Genomic DNA, 9810 nt, shown 5'->3' with positions numbered 1-9810 from the left:
TAACCTAACCTAACCTAACCTAACCTAACCTAACCTAACCTAACCTAACCTAACCTAACCTAACCTAACCTAACCTAACCTAACCTAACCTAACCTAACCTAACCTAACCTAACCTAACCTAACCTAACCTAACCTAACCTAACCTAACCTAACCTAACCTAACCTAACCTAACCTAACCTAACCTAACCTAACCTAACCTAACCTAACCTAACCTAACCTAACCTAACCTAACCTAACCTAACCTAACCTAACCTAACCTAACCTAACCTAACCTAACCTAACCTAACCTAACCTAACCTAACCTAACCTAACCTAACCTAACCTTTTTTTTTTTTTTTTTTTTTTTTTTTTTTTAACTCGGTTAATGCATGAAATTGCATCCCCAGCGCCCGGGGGAGCGCTGGGGTATGTGGGGCTCTCCGAACCAGAAGGGCTAGGCCTACCCACTAAACCACCGAGGTGTTGCTTCCTCCTCCGCATAATGTCGAGGCTGCGGGATCGCTTAAAGCACGCAACCGCAGCCCCAACGCGGCTGTCCAATCATGGACCCGTCCACAGTGTGAGACGACACCGCAACACACTGGTGCCGTCCCTCCACATGCCCCCTCGTGCAATGGCCAGAAAACTCCCCCGAGTTCGCCGGCCGAAGAGGGCCTTCGGAGGCCGGGACAGACTGCGCTCAGATGCGCAGTATGTCCCGGCCTCCGGTATCATCCGCACCGGCCACCAAGCCCGGAGTTGGCAGACTGCCCTCTCCCGGACCAGGCGGCCCCACAACTACTTCTACGGCGGGGGGAGGAGGTGCGCATACCTCCTTCTTCGCACGCCCCGTCTCCGCTGGCGGCGCGGGTCGGAGGAAGACGCCTCACGATCCCGCTCCGCGGCCTCCTTCTGCGACATGACTGACTCGCAGAAGGAGGCCACCGCCCTCCAGGACCCCTCGCTATTCAGCATCGCGCTGATGACGCTAGTTAGCGAGAGGTCCCCCTCCACAAACGCCGACATGGCGTGCCTCTGCGGCGCCCAGGCCGCGCACTCAGCTAGTGTGTGGTGCGCCGTGTCTTGTGGCGCGTCACACTCGTGGCAGGCCGGCGTTGGTTCCCGGCCCGCAATCTGGTGCAGGTACTTACCGAAACATCCGTGTCCGGTAAGTACCTGCACCAGCCGGAAGGACAGAACCCCCCACTTCCTACATATCCATCGGGATAGGTGGGGCTGGATTGCCTCCACCGTGTCCCGGCCAGCGACTGGGGACAGCAATTGTTCACTCCACCTCTCTATCAGGTCTGTATGCGCCTCCGATCTGATCCTCCTCACTTCTTCAAAGGTTGGTTGCTCGCCCCGATTTCGTGCCTCTATTTTGTAGGCATACACCCGCGCCAAGACTCCCGCCTGAAGCTCCCAGGGGGGGTCGCCCGCCAATAGGGTAGCCGCCGTCCACGATATGGTACGGTACCCCCTGATCGCTCTCACCGCTATCACCCTCTGGGGTCTCCTCAACAATACTAAGTTTTTAGCGGTGAGAGCATCCGCCCACACGGGGGCACCGTACAGCGCCATGCTCCGGACTATACCAATATAAAGGCGCCGGCAGGCCGAGCCCGGGCCCCCCAAATTAGGTAGCAGCCGGCCTAGAGCGGCCGCTGCGGCAATCAGCTTCGGGGCCATTTGTGTGAAGTGGGCCCCAAAGTTCCACCGTCCATCTAATGTGAGGCCCAGGTATTTGAGTTGGGCCCTCACCGGCACCTCCACTCCCTGGACGACTATTCGCGCGTCCGGGGGAGGACCCCGCCGCGGTCCGTGGAAAAGGAGGGCCTCCGTCTTAGTCAAGGAGACCCTCAAGCCCAGAAGTGCAAGCCGGTCCACCACCAGAGACACGGCGATTGTGGCCAGCCGCGCCGCCTCCTCAAAAGACCCGCCCCGGGCAGCGACGAAAGTGTCGTCCGCATAACCTATAACCTCCGCTCCGGGAGGAACCGGCCCCCGAAGGAGCCAATCATATCCAATGTTCCACAGGGTCGGACCCAAAACCGACCCCTGTGGAACTCCGCACGTCATTCGGCGCGCATATTTTCGTCCGTCTCGGCTCTCCCACACTATCTCCCTGTCCTGGAGGTATGCCCCCAACAGCTTCCGGAGGTAGAGGGGCACCCCATGGTACCGGAGTGCCTCCATGATCGTCTCAAACGGAATACTGTTGAAGGCGTTTGCCACATCCAAAGATACCCCCAGGACGACATCTCCAGCCGCAACCGCTCGTTTGCTGGACTCCTTCAGGGCTGTTAAGGCGTCTAAGGTGGACCGCCCTGCCCTAAATCCGTACTGGGCCTCCGAAAGCTGGGGCCCAACCGTCTCCAAGTGCTGGACGAGACGAGATGCGATGATCTTCTCCAGCAACTTGCCCGTCTCGTCCAGCAAAACAATTGGCCTGTACGCCGAGGGGGAATCAGGTGGTCGATCTCCCCCTTTCGGGAGTAGGCACAAGCGTCCGACCTTCCATTGTTTCGGGAACTCTCCTCTTCTGATACATGCGTTGAAGAGTCCCCGAAGCTGCTCTCCCAGGTGTTTAAGAGCGAGTGCTAACACTCGTCCCGGGACGCCGTCAGGCCCCGGAGCCGTTTTCCTGCCACGAAGGCGGTCCAGGGCCAGCTCCATCTCTCCCTCGGAGATGAGGGGGGGAGTCTCTTCCTCCGTGGGCTCCGGAGTAGGAGGAGCCATCACCGGGGGCGTGAGTCCCGGCGAATCGGGGAACAGTTCGCCCACTACCCTGCCGAGGAGATCCGGCTGTAGGGTCTCCGTTAACGGGGCGCCGAAATTCCGTAGTTTCTTCCGGGCTGCACGGTAGGGACGCCCCCACGGGTCCCTATCTAGGTCCGCCAGGATCTCCTCTAGGGCGGCCGATTTGGCTTGGCTTATGGCCAGTTGTAAAGCTCGCTTGGCAGCTCCATACTGCTCCCGCAATTCCGCCAGTTCGGCATCGGCTCCCTCCCGGTCCGGAGCTCGCCGGTTGCGTGTCCGACATCGGGCGTGCGCTCTTCGGGCTCCGTTGGCTGATCTTCGTAGCTCGGCAATCTCTGGCGTCCACCAGTACACGGACTTGCGTGCTGGTCGACGTCGCGCCCTCGGCATGGCCGAATCACACACCTCAGTGAGGATGGTGTGCATCCGGCCGGCCAACACCTCCGTGTCAGCTCCCTCCTCCGGCCTGGGGGCGAACCATCGGTGAACGATGGCCGCCTCCTCCGCCAGCTCCTTATCGAGCCGGCTTATGACCCACCTTGGAAAGGTGCTGGTGGGGCTCTGTCCATTCGCCGTCCCTCCCGGAGAGTGGGAGACCTCAAACCGGACATAGAGGTGGTCCGAGAGGGTCTCAACCCCTTCTTCGACCCTCCATCCAACCACTCTGCGCGCGACCACAGGACTGGCAAACGACAGGTCGACAACAGACCCCCCGTTATGCCGCACGCAGGTGTGGGCTGTCCCCATGTTGAGCAGGGACAGCCCGGAGAGGAGCCCCCAGACTTGGACTGCCTCCCCCCTCCCGTCCGTGACGGGGCAACCCCACGCTCGGGACTTCGCGTTAAAGTCGCCGAGGACTACGATGGGCCCCGGCGACCGGCGAGACACAGCCGCCCTGACAGAGTCCAGGAATATCTCGAACTCTGCCAGGGAGCGGTTGGGGGAGAAGTATACCCCAATAATGGTGTATTCCCCCCAGCTGACTACGACATAGCCCGCCCCCTTTTCAATGACAACGAGAGGGGGGCCAACGCCCATCCGGACCACCACCGCCACTGAACTATCGAGGTCCCCGGCCCAGTTAGAGTGGAGGGGGACGAAGTATGGCTCACAAGCCACCGCCACATGCACCTGCCACTGCGCGAGGGACTGAAGGAGAAGATCCTGTGCCCCCGCGCAGTGGTTGAGATTCGTTTGAAGGAAGCTAGCATGTCGATTACAATCCATAATTATTCGGACATGCTAGCCTCCCTGTCTTCCCGCACTGGTCGAGTCGTGGTGGTGGAAGCTCTCCACGCCCCCACGCCCGACCTACCTTTTACCGTGGGGGGGGTACAGAGTCTCCCCCCCATTAAATGTCCGGCCGGTTTTCCGGCCGCGGCGCACACGCTGCACCGCGAGGTTGTGGCCTCACAGGCCGCGGTTTTGTGACCTTCTTCGCCGCACCGGAAACATAGTTTGCTACGGTCGACGGGGGAGGGGCACGTCGGTCTGGTGTGGCCAACTCCCATACATTTGTAGCAGCGGAGAGGCCGCTGCTCCATTAGCCGGACTGTGGCGGAGGTCCATCCAACCAACAGTCTGTTTGCCTCCGACACGATTTTAGCGGCCGTTACCGGGCATTCGACCACGCAGGAGCCCATTCCGTCGGGGCCAGGGGTGATAGGGTGGACCTTGATCTGGTCCACTAGGCATCCTCCAGCTCGAGACACCGCAATGGCCACCTTTTCAGTGGTAGCTGTGTCCCCAAGTCCTAGCACTCTTAGATCTACACATTTGACGGGGACCGCTACGTTGGCAACTCCGTCAAGAGCGACCTTTAGTTTTTCGGCCAGGGCGCTGGCCTTGTCCTGACTTTGGGAGCCTGGGATCTCAATGATCCGGGCCCCTGTGGCGGATCGGCGGAAGTGGACGGACTCTATGCCCAGGTCCGCCGGGTTTACCGCCTCTTCAGCCCGTCCCATAAGCTGGGCATAGGTCACGCCTTTAGCGGCAGCTTCCGCATGTAGTGTGACCAGCACCGCGGCCGTTTTTGGGGAGGTCAATTTCGGCTTGATCGGCTGGGGTTTTTTAGCCGCCTGGGAGGCCGATTTCTGGGCCGCCGTGGAGGGGGAGGACGTTTTCCTCTTCCCCTTACCCTTCTTGACCACTTCCGTCCAAGTGGCCGCTTGGCTCGAGGGACCCGCTACAGGAGCGGTATCCATAGCCTCCGGAGTCGGCGTGACCGCCGGTAGTTCGGGGACCGGGGGATGACTCGGCCCCTTTTTCTTCCCCTTCTTGCCCGACTTGTTCGCGGCGTTAGAGGACTCCGCTGCAGCAGGAGCCGTAGCAGTAACCGGCACCGGCACCGGGGTACCAACTGACCCCACCGGGGTACCAACTGACCCAACCGGGGTCCTGTCCGCCCTAAGAGGCGGACGAATCCTCGTCTCCGGGAGGAGGCGCTCCTCGATGCCCTCAAACCGGGCATTGATCATGGTCCCGACCGAGGCGATGATTGAACGCCTAAATTCTTCCAACAGCTCCCCCATGCCGGGCATAGTATTCGGGGCTGCTGGGGCAGGCGGTGGGCAGGTTGCCCTTGCGGCGGGGGGGGCAGCGTTACCCTGCTCCAGCTCTCGTAGAAGGGATTTTCGCTCCGCTTTCAAAGCGTCGTTCTCCCTACGCAGGCGAGCGAACTCCACTCGGATACGACGCACTTCGTCCGACATCGTCCGGTCCGCCAGGGCCTCCACGATGTCCAGGAGACCCGTTGCCGCCACGTTGAGGGTCTTCTGGTAACCCCCCTTCAGGTTTCTTGAGGTGCGAACTACCTCAAAGATTGCCGCTACGCTTTCCCCAGCCCGGGCCCTCAGCTGCTCGGCATCCAGCAAATGCGGTACTTCCACAGCCAATCTCTCAGGTCCCTCTTCCGGGTCAAAGATGGGCGCCGGGGGTCCCATTGTTTTACGGGACGAACTCGACCGACTCCTGGTAGAAGGAGCACCCGAAGTGGTCCTTCCGCGCCTAGCCACCGGCTCACGTGGAGCAGTGCGGTCCTCGGTCTCAGTTTCTGAGCCCGAAATTTCAGACCCGAGCACCGAGGGCGTTCGGTGTCTTTTACGGTGGGCACCGTCGCCCGAAGCCAAAAAATCATCAACTCCGACTGGGAGTCGCTCCAGCACCACAACGGGAGTAAGGGGCCTGGAACCCCCTCCTCCGATAACCGACGAGGGTCGCGCAACACTGGGCGTGCGACGACCCTCCACCACTGCGCAGTCAAAGCTGCCGGGCTTTTTGCCCCCGATCTCCTCCTCACTGTTGGGCTTCTCGCCCCTCCCACTGTTAACTTCGTTTAGGTTTTTGTTTTGATTAATGAATTCCATAGAGAGTCCCACGAGTATGGGGGAAATAAACCGTCCACCCAGGCAGAGCCCCCTGTACCTGGGTAACCCTATTACACGGTGAGGTCGGGCAGGTTTCACCGGATCTTACAAACTAACTTTTTTTAGTGAGGTTAAGTCCTCTTGGCCCGGCCAATTAAGGCAAGGCCCTCGGTCCCAGCAGTGGCCGCGAGACGTGACCACGACACCTCCGCTGGGATAACGAGTTTGAGGGCGGTGACCGAAGTCTGCCCTCCCGGAGACGATACCGAAACCGGGAGAGCCCGCCCTCCCACCGACGGATCACCCGTCCCTCCTCCGTCGCCTGTGCCCTCTGCAAGCAGAGGGACACGCACAGTGATTTTTTATAGAGGTTTTCTTCCTCGCGACCGCTGTCTCCCCGACCTCCGACAAGCAGCCCCCGATCCTGACCCAAAAGTTGAGCCAGGCTTGCGGTTTGGGTCCGCCGAGAACAGTACTCAGCGGACACCCCCACCCCGGGCAGGACATGAAAGTCCGCCCCCCCATGGTTTTTTATAGAGGTTTTCCTTCCTCTCTCGTGCAGTGGCGCTCGCGCACCACCACACGGTGTGAAGGGACCTGGTTCTGAGCCTGAAGGCCTCAGAACGAAACGGTCCCTTCGGGTCTGTCTTGGCTTCGCTAATGCTACTGAGCCCCCTCACCACGACAAGGTGCAGACCCACGAGGGGGTAAATGTGGAACGCTTCACGATTTTGCGTGTCATCCTTGCGCAGGGGCCATGCTAATCTTCTCTGTATCGTTCCAATTTTAGTATATGTACTGCCGAAGCAAGTACAAAAATGTGGAACGCTTCACGATTTTGCGTGTCATCCTTGCGCAGGGGCCATGCTAATCTTCTCTGTATCGTTCCAATTTTAGTATATGTACTGCCGAAGCAAGTACAAAAATGTGGAACGCTTCACGATTTTGCGTGTCATCCTTGCGCAGGGGCCATGCTAATCTTCTCTGTATCGTTCCAATTTTAGTATATGTACTGCCGAAGCAAGTACAAAATGTGGAACGCTTCACGATTTTGCGTGTCATCCTTGCGCAGGGGCCATGCTAATCTTCTCTGTATCGTTCCAATTTTAGTATATGTACTGCCGAAGCAAGTACAACCTAACCTTTTTTTTTTTTTTTTTTTGCGTCAGGAAAATGCATTACTGCATGTCCCGCCCCAGGGAGGAAAGCGGGGGTCTGTCGGGCTCTCCCGCCGGCAAGGCGTTCCGGCTAACATGGGCATACCGACTAAAAACCTGACGGTGTTCCTTCTACAGTCACCATAACGTGGCCAGGACGCGGTACCTCCAATCGGATACTCCGCGTCCCAGCCGGTGACGGCCCGCTTTGGATGCGGGCCCTACTTCGAGCGGGGGCGGACTTGAGGATTGTCCCCCCCTAGCTCTCCACTTCACGGGGGTGCGCCAGGAACACACAGCGCACTCCCCACCTCTCGGACCTGTTCCCTGTCCAGGCGACGGAGCGTTCCGCCTCCGCCGCCCACAGGTCCGCGTCACGGGGGCCGGAGATCATCCCGGCGCCTACGACGCCCAGTGCGTCTTGCGCGGGAAGGGAGGGGAGCGTTGATTTCCCGCTCCCGTTCCGCCGCCTCTTTGAGGGAAATGACCTCTTCACAGAATGAGGCGACGGCCGACCACGCTGCCTCGCTCCCGACCATGGACAGAACCACAGCCGAGAGCGAGAGGTCGCTCCCGACCACCCCGGTCAATTGACGGCGCTGCGACGACCACGCCTGGCAATGTGCCAGCGTATGCAGCGCCGTATCGGGGCAGTCACCACAATGATGGCACCTGGGCGTCTGCTCGCGGCCTATGCGACACAGGTACTTGCCGAAACAACCATGTCCGGTCAAGACCTGCGTCAGCCGATATGTGAGCGCGCCGTGCCCTCTCTCCAGCCACTCCGTGACCGCCGGCCGCACGGCCTCGATGGTTATGAGGCCGGCGCTGGGGTCTTCCAGTCGTCGCTTCCACGCCGCCAGGACATCTTGGCGGAGCTCTGCTCTCCGCGCCTCGATTTCTTGAGGCGCTGGCAGTGAGCCTCCGCCTCGGGCCTCCTCGCGCCATGTATAGAGTGACGCGAGGGCCCCCGCGTCCAAGTCCCACGGCGGCGTTCCGGCCAGTAGGCACGCCACTTCAAAGGAGATCGTGCGGTAGCCTCTCACGGCCCTGACGGCCATCACCCGCTGCGGACGTCGCAGGGCGGCGATGTTTTTGGCCGACAGGGCATTGGCCCAGATAGGAGAGCCATATAGGGCCATTGACCGCACGATCCCGGCGTACAGCCGTCGGCAGGTGTTGTTTGGCCCCCCGAGGTTTGGCAGCAGGCGAGATAGTGCGCCCGCCGCACCTACGAGTTTGGGGGCCAGCCGACTGAAATGGGCTGTGAAGTCCCATCGGCCGTCGAGAGTCAGTCCGAGATACCTTATCGACGGTGCGATGCCGATGGTGACTCCGCCTACTATAATGCTGGATCCGGGTGGAGGGCGGCGTCGGGGCCCATGGAAAAATAGGGCCTCCGACTTTTCCAGTGCCACCTCCAGACCCAGCCGCCGGATGCGAGCGACGACTTGTGCGACCCCAGCTGTGGCCAGCACCTCCGCGTCGCGGTGCGTCTTCCCCCGGGCTGTTACCAACGTGTCGTCGGCATAGCAGAATATGCCGACGCCCGGCGGGAGCGCACCGCGCAGAACGAAGTCGTAGCCTACGTTCCACAGGAGAGGGCCTAGAACCGACCCCTGTGGAACCCCACACGAGACCTAACACACTACAACCTAACCTAACCTAACCTAACCTAACCTAACCTAACCTAACCTAACCTAACCTAACCTAACCTAACCTAACCTAACCTAACCTAACCTAACCATCCTTTACACAGGTCGCTTGTCACACCTACTTGGCGTCGGAATCACACTGCTTAGAAGTCGGATCTTTAACCTTAAATTATTTGGTGCCGTACGTACCTTATGGGATTTATAAAGAAGAATTACTAATTGATTGGTTTCCAGATTCTGATGCGGATGTGGATTGGATGCGGATGTGGATTGGATGCGGATGACTTCATATACCGCAGTGGATTTATATTGGGTCATTTTTTACGATTTCGGTAAGTTCGGATGCGGTTTCTGTTTCGGATCAAATTATAGGTCTTATTTTTCTTATACTTCAGATTTTATTATAATTGCATTGATTCATTTCGTTAATTTTTTTTTTTTTTTTTTTTTTTTTTTTTTTTTTCGTTCATTTCATTCATTTCATTCATTTCGTTAATTTCGTTCAGTTCGTTAATTTCGTTAATTTCGTTCATTTCTTTCATGTCTTTCATTTCGTTCATTTCGTTCATTTCATTCAGTTCGTTCATTTCGTTCATTTCCTTCCATTTCGTTCATTTCTTTCATATCGTTCATTTCGTTCATTTCGTTCATTTCATTCAGTTCGTTCATTTCGTTCATTTCCTTCCATTTCCTTCCATTTCGTTCATTTCTTTCATATCGTTCATTTCGTTCATTTCGTTCATTTCGGTCATTTTGTTCATTTCGTTCATTTCGTTCATTTTGTTCATTTTGTTCATTTCGTGCATTTCGTAGCTTCGGTAGCTCCATGCTGCACGTCTCCGACTGCACATACATATACACACTAGTACTAGGCGCTCGACTCCGGCATACA

At 58.0% G+C, this 9810-nt stretch overlaps 4 non-coding genes across 4 annotated transcripts; all 4 read right to left on the bottom strand.

Moving 5' to 3' along the window:
* Positions 1-6813: 6813 nt before the first annotated feature.
* LOC142975176 (U6 spliceosomal RNA) lies at positions 6814-6920 on the bottom strand. The gene has a single exon (XR_012959601.1). It is a non-coding gene; the product is annotated as a U6 spliceosomal RNA (small nuclear RNA).
* LOC142975174 (U6 spliceosomal RNA) lies at positions 6921-7027 on the bottom strand. Its single transcript, XR_012959599.1, has one exon. It is a non-coding gene; the product is annotated as a U6 spliceosomal RNA (small nuclear RNA).
* Positions 7028-7130, bottom strand: LOC142975171 (U6 spliceosomal RNA). The gene has a single exon (XR_012959597.1). It is a non-coding gene; the product is annotated as a U6 spliceosomal RNA (small nuclear RNA).
* A 3-nt stretch (positions 7131-7133) lies between these two features.
* LOC142975175 (U6 spliceosomal RNA) lies at positions 7134-7240 on the bottom strand. The gene has a single exon (XR_012959600.1). It is a non-coding gene; the product is annotated as a U6 spliceosomal RNA (small nuclear RNA).
* Between the last annotated feature and the right edge of the window lie 2570 nt (positions 7241-9810).

The sequence above is a fragment of the Anticarsia gemmatalis genome, chromosome 8, assembly GCF_050436995.1.
Source record: "Anticarsia gemmatalis isolate Benzon Research Colony breed Stoneville strain chromosome 8, ilAntGemm2 primary, whole genome shotgun sequence".
In the NCBI taxonomy this organism is placed as follows: domain Eukaryota; kingdom Metazoa; phylum Arthropoda; class Insecta; order Lepidoptera; family Erebidae; genus Anticarsia; species Anticarsia gemmatalis.
This window is presented reverse-complemented; position numbering and strand designations above follow the sequence as displayed.